This window comes from Nycticebus coucang, chromosome X (genome assembly GCF_027406575.1).
Source record: "Nycticebus coucang isolate mNycCou1 chromosome X, mNycCou1.pri, whole genome shotgun sequence".
Taxonomy (NCBI): Eukaryota; Metazoa; Chordata; class Mammalia; order Primates; family Lorisidae; genus Nycticebus; species Nycticebus coucang.
The window spans coordinates 27,853,637-27,870,243 of record NC_069804.1 but is presented as its reverse complement, the minus strand read 5'-3'; the positions used below and the strand labels follow the sequence as shown (position 1 = coordinate 27,870,243).

Genomic DNA, 16,607 nt, shown 5'->3' with positions numbered 1-16,607 from the left:
GATTTTTTTCATCCACTAAAATGTAAGCATTGTGGTGGGAGGAGGGAATTTTTTGTATCTTGTTTCCCAATGTAACCATGGAAACCTATAATAGCATTAGTACATAGGAGATAATAAATATTTAAATGAATGAATGTTGGATAGATGAAAATATTGCTTTAAAGATTCATCTCCAGGTTCGGCCAAAGTTAGACAGTATGTGTATTAAATACAAAAGTTATTTTTTTTATTAAATCATAACTGTATACATTGATATGATCATGGGGCATCATACACTCGCTTCATAGACCATTTGACACATTTTTATCACAGTGGTTAACATAGCCTTTCCGGCGTTATCTCAGTTACTGTGCCAAAACCTTTACATTCTACATTTACCCCTGTAAGATGCACCACAGGTGTGATCCCACCGATCCCCCTCCCTCTACCCATCCCCCCCTTTCCCACTTCCCCCTATTGTTAAGTTGTAACTGGGTTATAGCTTTCATGTGAGAGCCCCAAATTAGTTTCATAGTAGGGCTGAGTACATTGGGTACTTTTTCTTCCATTCTTGAGATACTTTACTAAGAAGAATATGTTCCTGGGAGGCACCTGTGGCTCAAGGAGTAGGGTGCCGGTCCCATATGCCGGAGGTGGCGGGTTCAAACCTAGCCCCGGCCAAAAAAAAAAAAAAAGATTTAAAAAAAAAAAAAAAGAAGAATATGTTCCAGCTCCATCCATGTAAACATGAAAGAGGTAAAGTCTCCATCTTTCTTTAAGGCTGCATAGTATTCCATGGTATACATATACCACAATTTATTAATCCATTCGTGGATCAATGGGCACTTGGGCTTTTTCCATGACTTAGCTATTATGAATTGGGCTGCAATAAACATTCTGGTACAAATATCTTTGTTATGTTGTGATTTTTGGTCTTCTGGGTATAGCAATGATGATATAAAATGATGAGACTCTGGAACATTGGGGGTTCTTAATCCCTTAAGAAACTAACAAAAGCTATTGGTCTTTCTTTGTGCATTTACATAGGTATCTACAAAAATAGGCACACTTGCTGTGCATTTGAAGATTCTCTACCACATTTCCGTAAATCCAAAGACCTTTGATTAAAAAAAAAACAAAAAAAAACTAAGTGTATATTCTATCCCTTGCAATAGGAAGAGAAAGTAAGGGACATTTTAAGAAAAAAAAATAGCATTCACATTGCTAATTTGAGGAACAGTAGGAAGTATGCTACCATAAAATAATGAATTAAGTAATGCAACTGTTATGTGTAAGATTGGATAGTTTTGCATTGTGCGTGACACATTGGCAATTAGAATTAGAAAACTGCAATCCTGATGGAAATCTGGACTGGGGAGGGAGGTTTAGGTAGTCAGTAGAAAAAGTAGTATTGAGATCATGATTTTCTTTTCTTTTATTTTTTTCTTGCTTTTCAAATGAGTTGGTATATAGAAAAACATATATTTAGGGGATTTTAAAAGACAAGAGCAATAAAGAGAGAAAAGTAGAACTCTGAAAGGTAGGATGGAATTAGAATAATTTATCAGCACAAAAATGAAAGACTAATAATCTTAAACACTGTTATGGGTTAGTGAGTGTACAGTGTCAAAAATTGAGCACTTATGGAATGAATTGAATAAGGAAAGAATGGGCAGGTCAAGAACTGGCTTCATTGATCAGTAAGTCTGGAAAAAATTTCCCAGAAGCTCAAGAAAGCAAGAATAAGTGAAATATTTGAGATGCATGGTGGTTCCAATGAGTTCATTAATAATCATGGGAAGTAGAAAACTTAAGATCTGGACTAAGATGCCTATTCAAGGCAGAGTAGGGCAAATTTATTTAACAAATAAAAGCCAGTAGGAGTTAGCAATAGAGAAGGAACAACTAACCCAGAGAACAGATACATTGATAGGAGCCAATTCTAATCTACTTTCTACTTTTAGTGTCCCTCTCTCTTATTTTTGGTTAGCTTTAGGGTATCAAATACTGTAGAAGAATCTGAAGGCTAGAAGCTCCATTATGCTGAGTACAGAAAGAAGGGAATTTACTATTAGGAGAAATAGTTTTCATGTAGCATAAGATAGAAAAGTATACTTTTTTATTGTATTGTTAGTATAATAGTATTGCATTTTATTGCATTGTTACTATAATAAGTATTGCTACTATAATAGCCCTTTCTAGGGCTATTGCTACACATAAGAAACGAAGCAAGAGTCTTCTAGAAATGGTAGACTAGATAATTAAAGTCAATCTGCCAACCAAAATTGACTAATAATACAGAACAAAAGATTGAAAATGTCTTCTTGAAGGCCAAAAATATATGATTGAAGTAAAGAATGAAGGCCTATTGACACAAACCGGTGGTGCTTTTTATTCCTCTCTGACAGCAGCAATTAGAAAATAATTTTAATTAGAAAACTAACTTTTAAAATGTTATGTAATATCATGCCCAAATGGCTAACAAGTGTATGCCCTGAGATTTGAACTCATTTAGTCATTAGTAAAATGCAAACTAAAATATGAGATACTGTAATACTCCTGAAATAGCTAACATCAAAATTACTATAATATAAAATGTTAGAAAAATTACAAAAAAGGGGGATTCTCATTCATTGGCATTTGTTGCATTGGAAAATATTTTGGCATTATTACCTAGCAATTGCTCTCTAGAAATATGCCCAACCGAAATCTATGCACGTAACAGCATACACATACAGAAATGTTCATTCACACATATTATTCATTATAGTTACTGGAAACAAACAAAAAAAAAAACATTAATCAATGATCAAACAGATGGAAACCATTCTTTGTGTATTTATCCAGTAAATACTACACAGTAACGAAAAGGAGACTTGCAGACACAAGCAATGACATAGATGAAACTTACATTTATAGTGTTGAATGAAAGGAGGGAGATCTAAGTATTATATAATGTCTAATTCCATGGACACAAATTTTAAAGTATAAGAAAATCTACAGCAGTATTTTCATTTGGTAAAAGTATAAAGAAAAGTAAGAAAATAATTATTTTGAAAAGCAGAAGAGTGGTTACTTGTGAGATAAGAGTGACACGTGAGAGTGTAGAGGCATCTAAGATGTGGTAATGCTGCAAATCTGAACAGGAGAGTGGTTTCATGGGTGCTTGCTTTGCTTTGTGTTGTATAATTGAGCTGTGCGTTTTGTGCAATATTTTGCATGAATATTAAATTTATGATAAAATTTTTCAAGGCAAACTAGAGGAAAAAGTGTCATCTCACATGTAAGAAGAATGACAGAAAGTTATCTTGACAGACCAGCATCTTTTTGTCTCTTATATTTAGTAAAAGTTTAATATATTTCCAGAACTAGCAAATAGAGCTTGAGAACAATCAGAAACCCTAGAGATTATGAATATCTCTGTGTTACAGATGAGAAAACGAGGCCTAACAGGTTTGAATATAAGCTCAATGCCACATAACTAGCTGGAACTCAGAACCAGGTCTTCTCTTCTGCCTGTGAGTATGTAATTTTTTTAAACTATCGTTGTATTTCTTTAAACTTGGGTATTATAAAGATTTTAAAGATGTAATTTAAAAAATTTTCTCACCCATAGAAAAATGTTTATACCGTGAATCCATTTCTTATGATCGATAGATTAGTATCTTGAAATGGACTTTTAAAGGTACATTTTTGGGGTAATTTTTCTCTGAAACTTTTTTCCATTCGAAGTTAATGTACATCATGAAATATCTTCACCCAGTAAATCTTTTCAAAATTAATGGATCTGCAAACTGTCAAATGATGCACGTGAGTTAAATGCAGGCTTTTAAGTAAGTGGGTGAGTTACTCTCTGCTCACATCAAAGTATAAGATTATCCAAGTAACATTCATGAATGTTGGCTCTTGCATTTACTGGCATTGATTTATCATTATAAAATATAATAGGAAGATGTGTGCATGGCATATAGTTAGTTACATATTTTTATTTTACAATTTTAAAAAGGACTTTATATAGTGGGCATTGATGACATGCTTCAGAGATGTTTTTATCCTTGCGCACATGCAAAACCAACGGAAAGGAAGGAAGCTATTAATACGTCCAATTCATTAAACAAATATTGAGATAGTGTCCAGTAATGCAAGCTTTCAAGAGTTATACTAGCAGTGTTTAGAAGGTAATGATTCCATATTTGCATTTTTGAAATAAAGGTTTGGTTGTGCTGGTTTCTGATTTAATTCTGGTTCTCTGTGTGAATCTTAGTTTCGGCTCACAGCAACCTCCAACTCCTGGGCTTCCGCGATTCTCTTGCCTCAGCCTCCCGAGTAGCTGGGACTACAGGCGCCCGCCACAACGCCCGGCTATTTTTTGGTTGCAGTTTGGCCGGGGCTGGGTTTGAACCCGCCACCCTCGGCATATGGGGCTGACGCCCTACTCACTGAGCCACAGGCGCCGCCCCAGTTTCTTATTATTTCAAAGCCATCTTTATTACATGTGTATTCATCTGTTAAGTAATAATCAATTAGTGATGAAAACCATCGCCCTAGGGGGAAGGAAAGACACATACAGGGCAGCAGTGTTAATATTCTTGGTTTAAAGGACATTTTCATGTGCTCAGTTTTAACTGCTCTGAATATTTAGTAGTATTTCTGCCTTTCATCATGCCCAAAAATGTGGAATTTTTCCTTTCACTGTCTTCTCTGGCTTTCACAACAACCCTTGATATTCATTGTCAATTTCACTGTTATCTTCTGTATGTTATAGCATCTAGAATTAAGCATAATGCTTTCAGAGTAATATGTTTATTCGGTTTAGCATTTCACCTCACTCTAAATGGAGAGCTTATAATTACATTGTTCAATAGTTTGTCACAATGCTTAGAGGAATACTTTAACAAATTAAAGGGAAGACAAAAACCTGTCTCATTACTTAATGACACATTTTTTACTAACTAATTCATCCTTGTTATAAAATAAGGGAGATTTTCTTTTCTTCTGAGATTGGTGATCAAAATGAGAAGAAAAGATATGGAAGATTTGCTCTTACAAGGCACTGTGGGAAGTAGAAGTAAAAGATACAATGTTTGACTTCAGTAGATATTATATTTCAGTTAGACAAGGAGAAAAATTAAATACTATAATAATATGACATAATATTTAAATAATAATTAATGTTTATTATGATAAAGTTTAAAATATTTTTAGTATTGTTATTAAAGGTTTATACGTAAATTTCACATGTATTCAAAAATTATAAATAAGTACAAATACAAATAAATAAAGAGGAATAAACTAAATGTCACCTTTTCTCAGTACATCTATTGAACTGTCAATTGCTAAAAGTTTACTTAGTTAACTCTTATAATGCAATATTGAAACTCTACCATTTGACAATTTTTCTTCATTCTTAGAGCATTTCTAATTTACAGCAAGATTAAAAGATTGTTTTCATTTATAAAAATTAAAAAGTATTTAATATATTTCTATGAGTGAAATGTTTCAAAAGGTAGACTATTCGGATGAGAAAGAACTGCATATTTATCTGACAATGTCATTTGTGAGTAGAATTTAAGAAAAAAGCATAAATAATCTATTTTTAAGGGATAGAAATAATTTATTTTTATCACTGTATATTTAGATCTGTGATTATATATTGAAATTCATGCTTGTATAAACTGGAGGTACCCTAAGGTAAACCATTAGTTTTAAACTATAAATATTTTCCACATGGATATTCATAAATCCAAATTAAAGTTGTTACATGTGTATGTATTTATGAGCAAAAGCTACAGCTCATCATTCAATTTCCATAAACAAAAAAACCTTAATAATGTAATTGTTAAAAACACAATTTGTAGAGCTCACATTTATGAATACTTTAAAATTATACATTCTAAAGCAAATATTATTACATACATCTAACGCTTTAGTGGGTTGCAATTGACATTTCCTTCTAGGTAAAACATTTGATTCCATCTTTTCCATACTACATCAATGAAAAGGAGTTTTAAAAATTGCGCATCACAACATGAAAGTAGGTCTCAAGGAAACAGAGTAATCAGTTGTTCAGTTTGGCTTGAAATAAATTAGAACTTTTCAGTAATTCTCATGCATGTGAGAAATATTTGTTTTCAAAAATAAGCAAGTATTTAAAGTAAATTTCTGTGTTAAAACCAATATCAGAATAGAGCAAAGAATGAGAAATATATCTTATTTATTGAACATGCATCTACAAATGGAAAAGATCTCATATGTTATAAAAGGGACACTGCATCGGTTTCTCTTCTCTTGGTCAACTGGACAGGAATGCTCAGCAAAGCAACTTCTCTGCGATCATTTACCAAATGTATTTATGGTCTGCCATGCATGCAGCACTTGGTTTTGAGGCAGCAGAGGACACTTAGAAATATAATACCAAGTCCTTTTCCATAAGGAGTGTCAATCTAGATTGGGTATAAGTCATGACAATGGATGATAAATCACTGCACAAGAAGAAATAATAAAACTCGACAGCAATATGAAGAATGGCTGCAAACACTTTGTGATAAGTGATGTAGGGAATATGTACTCTAGAAGTTCCAAGAAGGAAAATGTCATTCTTGGCTGGTTATGCATTATGATCAATTCTGGAACATTGGCCAACATTTATTATATAAAGTTATTTGCAACTATATATGTCATTTATATCTTTGTAGACATAAAAAGGTTTTATTAAAAATAAAGTATCTGGTTTGATGTTGTACATAAGACAACTTAGCCTCTGTGTTTTGCTAAATTCTTGAGCATTTATTAAATGTGTGTATTTTTGTGGCTACTCTTCTCATTCATGTAGATAAAATATAGGGAAAATGTATATTTAATACCCTCTTTTTTTGGTTAATTTGATTATATTTAATTCTAGAAATGCCATTTTATGTTCTTGATCTCAGTATCTCTTTTATTTCCCTGTTAGCTTTTCTCATATATTTAAAAGGGAGGTATAAACGAGTTCAAGGAGAGGAAGAAATCCACATGGTGCTATATTTCTAACTAGAGGATGTGATTCTCATTCACAAATATATCTCTAATAGAAGGGTCGATTTGAAATCATATTTTAAGTCTTACTTTCTTTAACATCTGAACTCTATAGTTCTTCTTTTTGAAAATCCATTCACTGAAAATTTTTTTTTTTTTTTCAGTTTTTGGCCGGGGCTGGATTTGAACCCGCCACCTCTGGCATATGGGGCCAGTGCCCTACTCCTTTAAGCCACTGGTGCCGCCCCACTGAAATTTTTTGTTGTTGTTTTGCATTGATTGCATGATGTTAATACTCACCATCCACACCCTAGAGTAGAAATATCTATTTTGCTCATACACTTATTCTTACTGTCCTACAAAAATTTAATCTCTTAACCAAAGCTGCTAAAGATTCTTACTTATTTAGTACAAGAAATATATATATATATTTTTTGAGACAGAGACTCACTATGTCCCCCTCAATAGAGTGCTGTGGTGTCACAGCTCACAGCAACCTCAAACTCTTGGGCTTAAGCGATTCTCCTGCTTCAGCCTCCCAGGTAGCTGGGACTATAGGTGCCTGCCACAATGCCTGGCTATTTTTCTGTTGCAGTTGTCATTGTCGTTTAGCTGGCCCAGGCTGGGTTCGAACTCGCCAGCCTCGGTGTATGTGGCAGGCGCCGTAACCACTGTGCTATGGGTGCCGAGCTGCAAGAAATAATTTTGATAAAGCTTTCTAAAGAATTTAAAGCTGCTTGTTTAAAAAGACAAACACTAAAGAATTGTGCATCATTAATATTTTCAGGATATGTAAGCTTTATAATTTTTCAGCTCCTTAGGAAATAACAGAAATATTACTGCTTGTTATAGACAAGTAGAATCTACATTTTAGGGAACATTAAGGCTTAATTGAACATCCCTCACAAGTTTAGACTAAAGGATTTTTGTTTTTCCTACAGAGGGTGTCAATTCTGGGCTGGAGGAAGAACACACAGAGCCTTTAGTGAGATACAATATAAACATAGTTGACCACGCTTATGTTTAATCCTACCTCCAAATTCTCACCGACTACATGATCTAGTTCAGATTAGTTAACCTGCCCCAGCCTTTGTTTTCCAATGTGTAAATAAGGATAGATTGCCAGGATATCAGGGCTTATTGAGAGAATTAAGTATTTGTTGATATGAAAAGTAACACCTTTGTTCATTTGCTAAACAGATGTTTGTGAAGTATCTACTGAAAATACAATGGTGAACAAAAATGACATGGCCTCAGTCCTCAAGAATAGAGCTGATAGATGTGATTGTCCATGACTGTGAGGCAACAGAAGAAAGGACTTGCTTAGGGTCAGCCAAGCATTCAATTTCACATATTTACAGAGACTGAGAGTGACCTTGAGTGCTTCCACATACTGTAATAGCTTTATTGAAATACCATACATTTCACCTGTTTTGAGTGTATAGTTCAAGTTGTGCAATAATTGCCATAACCAAATTTTAGATTATTTCTGCTACTTAAAAAGAAACATCCATCCCATTTGTAGTCACTCTCAGTCACACTCCCAGTCCCAGACAACTACTAATCTACTTTCTGTCTCTATGTGTTTGCCATTTAGGGACATTTAATGTAATTGGAGTCATACGAATAGTCTTTATATCTGGCTTCATATAGTATTTTATTGTGTAGGTCTCCATTTTTCAATATATATTTGAAATTTTTAAAAATTCAGCAATGTCAAAACATGACTATAAAAAAACATAGTACTATTTAAATACTTTATTGTAACAAAGTCATATCTTTGATATTATTAGAAAAATGTAGTGACTTTATGTTTATATGGATAACTGTGTTTTGTTTTTTTACATTAAAAGTCTAAACTTGAAATCTGAGGTGTAAATACCTGCCCATTCCCTGTGTACAAATACTATTATGTCCTGATTAGTTATTTAGCATTTGGCATGTAATAGCTGGGGGCCAAATAACTTGTATGAATGCTTTGTGGAGTTTGTATCATTTAATATTCATAACAATCCCAGAGGATAGGATTTACTCACTCTAGAATCAGTGACTTCCTTGGCGACCAGGGCTAGCCACTGGTTAAGTATGTGATATTGGTTAAAACACTTTAGTTGGTTAAAACACTTTAGTACCAGTGCTTCAGTATCCACTATTAAAACCCAAGAATAAAAATAAGATCTATGCAAGTGCTTATTGCAAATATTAAATTATACATATGTAAAAATTCTTGGAACACAGTAAGAGCAATGCTAGCGTCACCTACTATTAAGGGAAAAGTAACTTGTGCTTAGTAGTGAAATACCTTTGTCCTAGGTAATGCTGCAATTAAATACTACAACCAGAATTCCAACATAGACAACCTGACTCCAGACATCAACAGCCTCCTGTATGATGGAGGAAAGACTAGAGTCCAGATCAGGGAGATAAAATGAAACCCATGCTTTTTTCCCTTAGACTAGATAACAAGCTACTTTTCAAATATTGAATATGCACAATACAATAGCCACTGAATCCAAAGGTTTCCTAAAAAATAAACATAATAGCATACAATGTCTGCCAATTAAGTTCACAAAGTCGCTACCATGTGCTTACATTGGCAGTACTATACAAATAACTCATTAGGGTTTCATAACCTTGGTGTTTCAATGTCGCACAATTGTGTTCATGTGGACATGTGATGGTGTCTGGTGAGTGCATTCATTACTGTTGTTGCATGTCTTTGAGTGCCCTCTTGAGAATTTTAGAGGCTGAAATAGAGCAACAAACAAACAGTTTTCAATTTCTTGTTAAACTTGGCAAGAGTAGAAGTGAAATCAAAGACACGCTACCCAAGTTTATAGGGATTATTCCATGAATAAAATGGCAGTGTGCAAATTGATTAAATGTTTTTATGAGAAGGGAGAAAGCCTGACTGATAAAGAGAGGTCAAGGTCACCAGTAACAAGCAGAACTGATGAAAACATTGCAAAAATTTGTTGAATTGTGCATTAAAATCACTGGCTGACTAGAGAAACATAGTAATTAAATGCATTGGAACATCATACCTACTCACCTGAACTGGCCCCCAAGGAATTTTTTTCTTTACCCAAAGATAAAGGACATATTGAAAAGGAATACATTTTGATGACATTCAGGACATCACGGATAATACGACAACGGCTTTGAAGTCCATTCCAAAAAGAGTTCCAAATTTGCTTTAAAGAGTGGACTAGGCACTGGTGTAAGTGCATTCCCCAGGGGAGGGTTTCGAACGTGACCATGGTGTTAGTCAGCAATGAGGCACGGGGCAATTTTTCTAGGATAAATTCACCAACTTAATTGTCAGGCCTCACGTGCTTAAATTTGATGGGGTTTGGATTGACAATATTGGATTCTGGTGATATTATTGATACTGTTTTTGGTTATATCATTGAGATTATATAAAGCTATTTTATACTACGGGAACTTGAATCTGTGGAAATAATCTAACAGATTTTTACTTGAGCAGTGGTAAATGGTGAATTATCTATTAGTACAGAATACTTCTGCATTGTATTTCCACCTATAGTTTTAACTGATTGTAAATACTATTTATAACCTCTTCAGTTTGTTCAGAGTCCTCCAAAATAATTTAGCATGATTTTTATTAGAAAATAGTTTATGAATGACAATATATTCGCTAATCTGTGCATGCTCAAACAAAGACTAATTTTGATGATAGTAATTCCCTTCCAAAAAGAAGTACTCTTATAAGAGATCAGTAAAGGAGTTATTAAGTAGCTTTGCCATATTGCTTCTTTTTATTTTTGAAAGTGGATAATAACAATTATTTTCATGGTATATTGAGGTCAAATTTTAATTTTCACAGTATGTTTAGTCCAAATTTAGTCCAAATATTGGGCATGAGTAGGACAATCACTGATATATTTTATTTTTTAATTAATAAATTTTATTGTTTGGAGAAGTTTCAGGTTTACAGCAAAACTGAGTGGGAAATACAGAGTTCCCATATACATACTATCCCTATTTATTTTTTACTGGCCAATATTGTCTCTGAATCTCATAAAAATGAGTATCTCTTACCTAAATTATTGTTTATCAAAAGTGTAATCATAGCCATTGACTTCACTGTGATTTTGCTATTCATACACATTTCTGAATTTTAAAAGAAACTTGATTATTTCTTAAATAAAATTATTATTGTGGTATCCTGAATTGTTAACAATTATGTCCTTAGTTGACCCATGAGCCATTTTATGACTTTAACTCAAAACCTGTATTGAATTGGAGCAAAAAAGTATAGTTAGGTAGAAGAAACAATATTTAACAGCACAAAAAATGTCTATAATCAACAAAAAGTCAGGGTATATTTTAAAATAACTAAAAGGGTGGAATTGGAATGCTCCTAACACATTGAAGTGGTAAATGCTGAGATGATGGGTATCCCAATTACCCTGATTAGATCAATTCACATTGTTTGTCTGTATTAAAACACCACATGTACTCTATAAAGATATACAACTATTATGTACCCAAGTAATTAAATATGAAAAATTCACTATAAAAATGTGCATTGTACCAAAAAAGAGATAATGATAACCAACACATGCAAATATGCTGAAAATCATTCAGTTGAAAGCATTTTAGCATAATGAGCTACAACTACAACCCACTAGACTGAATAAAATTAAATAGACTAACCATGTGTTGGTCAGAAAAAGGAACAAATGGGATTCTCACATACTGCTGGAAGGAATGTAAAATACTATAACCACTTTGGAAAAGAGTTCAGTAATTTTTTTAAAAAATATTAAATATGCAAGTCAAATCCTACAGAAAGGTATAAAGGATTGGAGACTTCGTGTTGACCAAATGCAGCAGCACAAAAGTGGAATTGAATCTTCTCTAAAGGAGACCAAGGGATTTTTGGACAAACTCCATAATGAAATTCGTAGGACTTTGGGAAAGACTGGCAGCCGAGAAAAGTATATCAACAATCAATTTGAGCACTTGGTTCAGGAATATTGTGCAGCTCAAACCCAGCTGAGTGAGGCAAAGGAACAATACCAGCAGGGAAATGGAGGGATAACTGAAAGGACTAGACTCCTGTCTGAGGCTACAGAAGAATTAGAAAAGGTAAAACAAGAAATGGCAGCAAGGGGCAGCAGCATGGCTGACGGTGCTCCTTGGTGAAAATTAAACAGAGCTTAACAAAACTGAAGAAAGAAACTGTTCAGATGGACATTAGAATTGGTGTGGTGGAACACACATTACTCCAGTCACAACTGATAGGGAAGTCCAACAGGACCTCGGACATGCATGCAGCAGTTATTCTAGAGTCAAGCAATAGGCTTTTATTAAAGCATTCTGTTTTCACGCTTCTGATTCATTGTTTTTTATATTAAATTATATTTCATGTTACAGACATTTCAAAATGCACACCTACACCTTAAAGCATGTTGAATGGGTCCTTTTTACATATGTACGCTCGTATTGTATCATGGTGATTATTATGGTTAAAGCTTTCACAATGAATATAATGTTTAATAAAGTAGTAAAAAATTCTGACTTAAAAAAATTTAAACATGCATCTATCACACAATCTGGCTTTAACCAAGGGAAATGAAAGTATCTTCCACATAAAGACTTATAGAGAAATGCACATAGCAACTTTGTTTGTAATAGGCAAAAAATAGAAGCTTCCAAAGTGTCCAACAAGTGTGTGGATGAGCTCATTGTGGTACATCTGCACAATGGAATACTAATCAACAATAAAAAGGAATGAACTATCAATATACCTAACAATATGCATGTGTCTCATAATAAATAAAATGGGAGAAAAACCCAGACAAATATTTTATACTGTATGTTTACATTTATATAAATTATGTCTAAATTCATCAAATTATACACTTTAAATATGTCCAGTTTATTATATGTCAAATATATCACAATAAAATTATGTTTTTATTTTAGATTGATGTAAGGGCACACACAATTAGGTTACAATGTTTGCATTTGTTAGGTATAGTCCTTGTTGTAGTTGTGTCCCCCACCCAGGAGGTGTGCCATATACACTTACATTGTGCCCATTAACTGGGGGAACACCAATCCCCCTCTGTCCACCCCTGTTTCCCCTCCATTCATCTCCCTTCCCACCATCTTGAATTGAATTGAGTTTTTCTCTTCTGTGGGCATGTATTAGATCATCTACTGGCTTCATATGAGTATTGAGTACACTGGATACTTGCTTTTCGGCTCTTGTGATACTTTACTAAGAAGAATGTGTTTCAGCTCCATCCAGGTTAATACAAAAGACATAAAGTCTCTGTCTTTTCTTATGGCTAAATAGTACTCTATGATATATGTATACCACAGTTTGTTAATCTGTTCCTGGGTTGACGGGCAATTTAGGTTGTTTCCACATATTGACAGTTGTGAATTGAGCTATGATAAATAACCTAGTGTAAATGTCCTTATGATAAAATGATTTTTTCTGCTGGATAGATGTCTAGTAATGGAACTGTGAAATCAAATGGGAGGTCAATTTTGAGTTCTTTGAGGTTTCTCTGCACTTCTTTCCAAAGAGGCTGTATTAGTTTGCAGTCCCACCAACAGTATAAAATATTTCCTTCTCCTCACCTGGCGCCAGCATCTGGACTTTGTGATGTGGGCTGTTCTCACTGGGGTTAGGTGATATCTCAGGGTGATTTTGATTTGCATTTCTGGTGATTAGAGATGTTGAACACTTTTTCATATGTTTGTTAGCCATTTGTCTGTTTTCTTCATAGAAGGTTCTGTTCATGTCTCTTGCTGGTGATAGATGGGATTGTTTGCGCCTTTTTTGTAGATTCTAGTTACCAACCCTTTATTAAATAAATAGCATGCAAATATCTTTTCCCATTCTGAAGGTTTTCTGTTTGCTTTAATTGTGTGTCCTTAGCTGTACAGAAGCTTTTCAGCCTAATTATGTCCCATCTGTTTATTTTTGTTGTTGTTGTGATTGCCACAATACAATATAAAAAAATTTCTTCATGAACTCTTTCCCCAGTCAAAAATCCTTAAGAGCTTTTCCTTTATTTTCTTCTAGGTTTTTTATTGTTTCATCCCTTACATTTAACAGCTACACGTTAAAAAAAAATTACACATCACAATCAAGTAGGCTTTATCACAAGGATGCAAGGTTGGTTTAGCATGTGCAAACACATAAATGTAATTCGCCATATCAATAGAAGCAAAAACAAAGGCCATATGCTCCTCTCAATAGATGCAGAGACAGCATTAGACAAAATTCAGCATCCTTTTCTAATAAGAACACTTAAGAAAATAGGCATAGGTGGCACATTTCTTAGACTGATTGAAGTTATCTACGATAAACCCACAGCCAATATCATACTGAATGGGGTAAAACTGAAAGCTTTTCCACTAAGATCTAGGACCAAACAAGGATGTCCACTTAATTGTGATAATGGTTTCATGGGTGTATACTTACGTCTAAATTCATCTAATTATACACTTTAAATACGTCCAGTTTATTATACAGCAAATATATCACAATAATTTTTTTTATTTCAGATTGATGTGAGGGCACAAACAATTAGGTTACAATGTTTGCATTTGTTAGGTATAGTCCTTGTTGTAGTTGTGTCCCCCACCCAGGAGGTGTGCCACATACACTTACATTGTACCATCTATCACCACTACTATTTAACATAGTTCTGGAAGTTCTAGCCAATGCAATCAGGCAAGAGAAAGATATAAAGGGCACCCAAATGGGGGCAAAGGAGGTCAAAGTTCCGCTCTTTGCCCATGATAATGATCTTATACTTAGAGAACCCCAGAGACTCAACCACAAGACTCCTGGAAGTGAATAAGAAATATAGTAAGGTCACAGGGTATAAAATCAATGTCCACAAACCAGTAGCCTTTGAACATGCCAATAACAGCCAAGTTGAGAAGCAAATCAAGGACACGATTACTTCATAGTAGCCTCAAAGAAAATGAAATACCTAGGACTATACCTAACGAGAATTTCCTTGCAGGAAGGAAATAAAAAGTAAATAAAGAAAGTAAAGGAAAAAATATAAAACAAGGAAAAGACATGTTTTCTAACATGTAAAATATAAATCTTTTAAAATCATTCATTCAATGAACCTACAGAAGAAATAATAGAAAAGTTAAAGAAAGTTTAAACCTTTTAAAAATGAGAAAATATATATGTCACTGAAAAGAACTTGAGTAATGATTCCACTTACTATAAAATAAAACTTAAGCTAAATATACTGTGAATGCCTAAAAAGGAATTCTATACTGTAAAAGGAAATAAAACCAAGAATACATATTATCATAGGTCTATCTGTATCTGACTTTGCAAACTCAAACATCTGGAAAAAAATGGAGGAAAAAATAAAAAACTAAGTTATCAAATGTACCTGAGAATGTTAATGCTTTTATCTCAAAACATAAAAGATCAAGGAAAAAAGCAATTAGTAGAGATCTTGAAGACATGAATAATATGATTTAATTTTCAGATATGTATAGAACTCTTCACAGGAAATATTGGAAAAGTTACAAAAACATGAGGCCATAAGGAAGCCTTAATGAAATCTAAGTGATTAATATAAGTATTGTCTTCTCAGATTACATGAAGCAAAGTACAAATTAGTAACAAAATGTTAGTTTACACATAGTATGTTTTTGAAAAATATTAGATTATATTCTAAAATAATTTCTTAATTAAAAATGAAATCATAAAAGAATTTAAGACATAGTTAGACCTGAATACCAAAATACTACATGTCATAATGCAAAAGACACAACTACAAACCCAGGGAGAGGAAACTTAAGCTTCAAATTCACTGTTGGCAAATGAAAGATTTAAAATAAATGAACTGAAAATACATGATTTCAAGTAGCTTGATAGATAGCAAGAGGTAAAACTATCAAAAAATCTTAAAAAAGGAAAAGTACAGAAATGAAAGTGACTAATGTTAATAAGGGAAGGTTATACTTTGAAAAGATTAATAAAGTGCACAGACTTTATACAGTGTAGTCAAGAAAAAACAAGAGGCTATAACATAAACAAAAAACAGACTGAGAAAGGAAAAATGTATATGCGATGAAAAATTGAGTAAATAACTACATGTGTAGACATATACTGAAGTAGTTGAAAGTGTGTTTGAACTGGATTATCTCCTAGAAAACTGTAAAAGTTCAAAATTGATGAAAGAAGAAATACAGAACTTTAATAGACCGATAAGAATCAACGCAATCAAAATGGCTGGTAAGCTTTATTCCCTCAAAAAAACAACTCCAACACTGAATAGTTTAACATGTGAGTTCTAACAAACTTTCAAGTAACAGTTATTTCTTTTCTTAGCTCATGGAGCAGAATACAAAAACAAAGGCACATTTTCCCAGATGATTTTATGAAGATAGTGCAGTCTTGATTTCAAAATCAAACAAGGACAATTTCGAATAATAAAATTAATACCTCTGTTTTCTTGTAAATATAGATTCCAATATCCTGGACAAAGTATTAACATACCAAATCTAATAGTGTATTAAAAAGTAATGCAACATAATCAACTATGGTTATCTCAGAAATGCAACACAGTAAAGTGTCAGAAAACCTA

General features: G+C 33.4%; 1 pseudogene; it reads left to right on the top strand.

The window, feature by feature from the left end:
• The window catches only part of LOC128576736 (intraflagellar transport protein 57 homolog), a 191,693-nt pseudogene extending 179,316 nt beyond the window's left edge, over positions 1–12,377 (top strand).
• Positions 12,378–16,607: the final 4,230 nt, after the last annotated feature.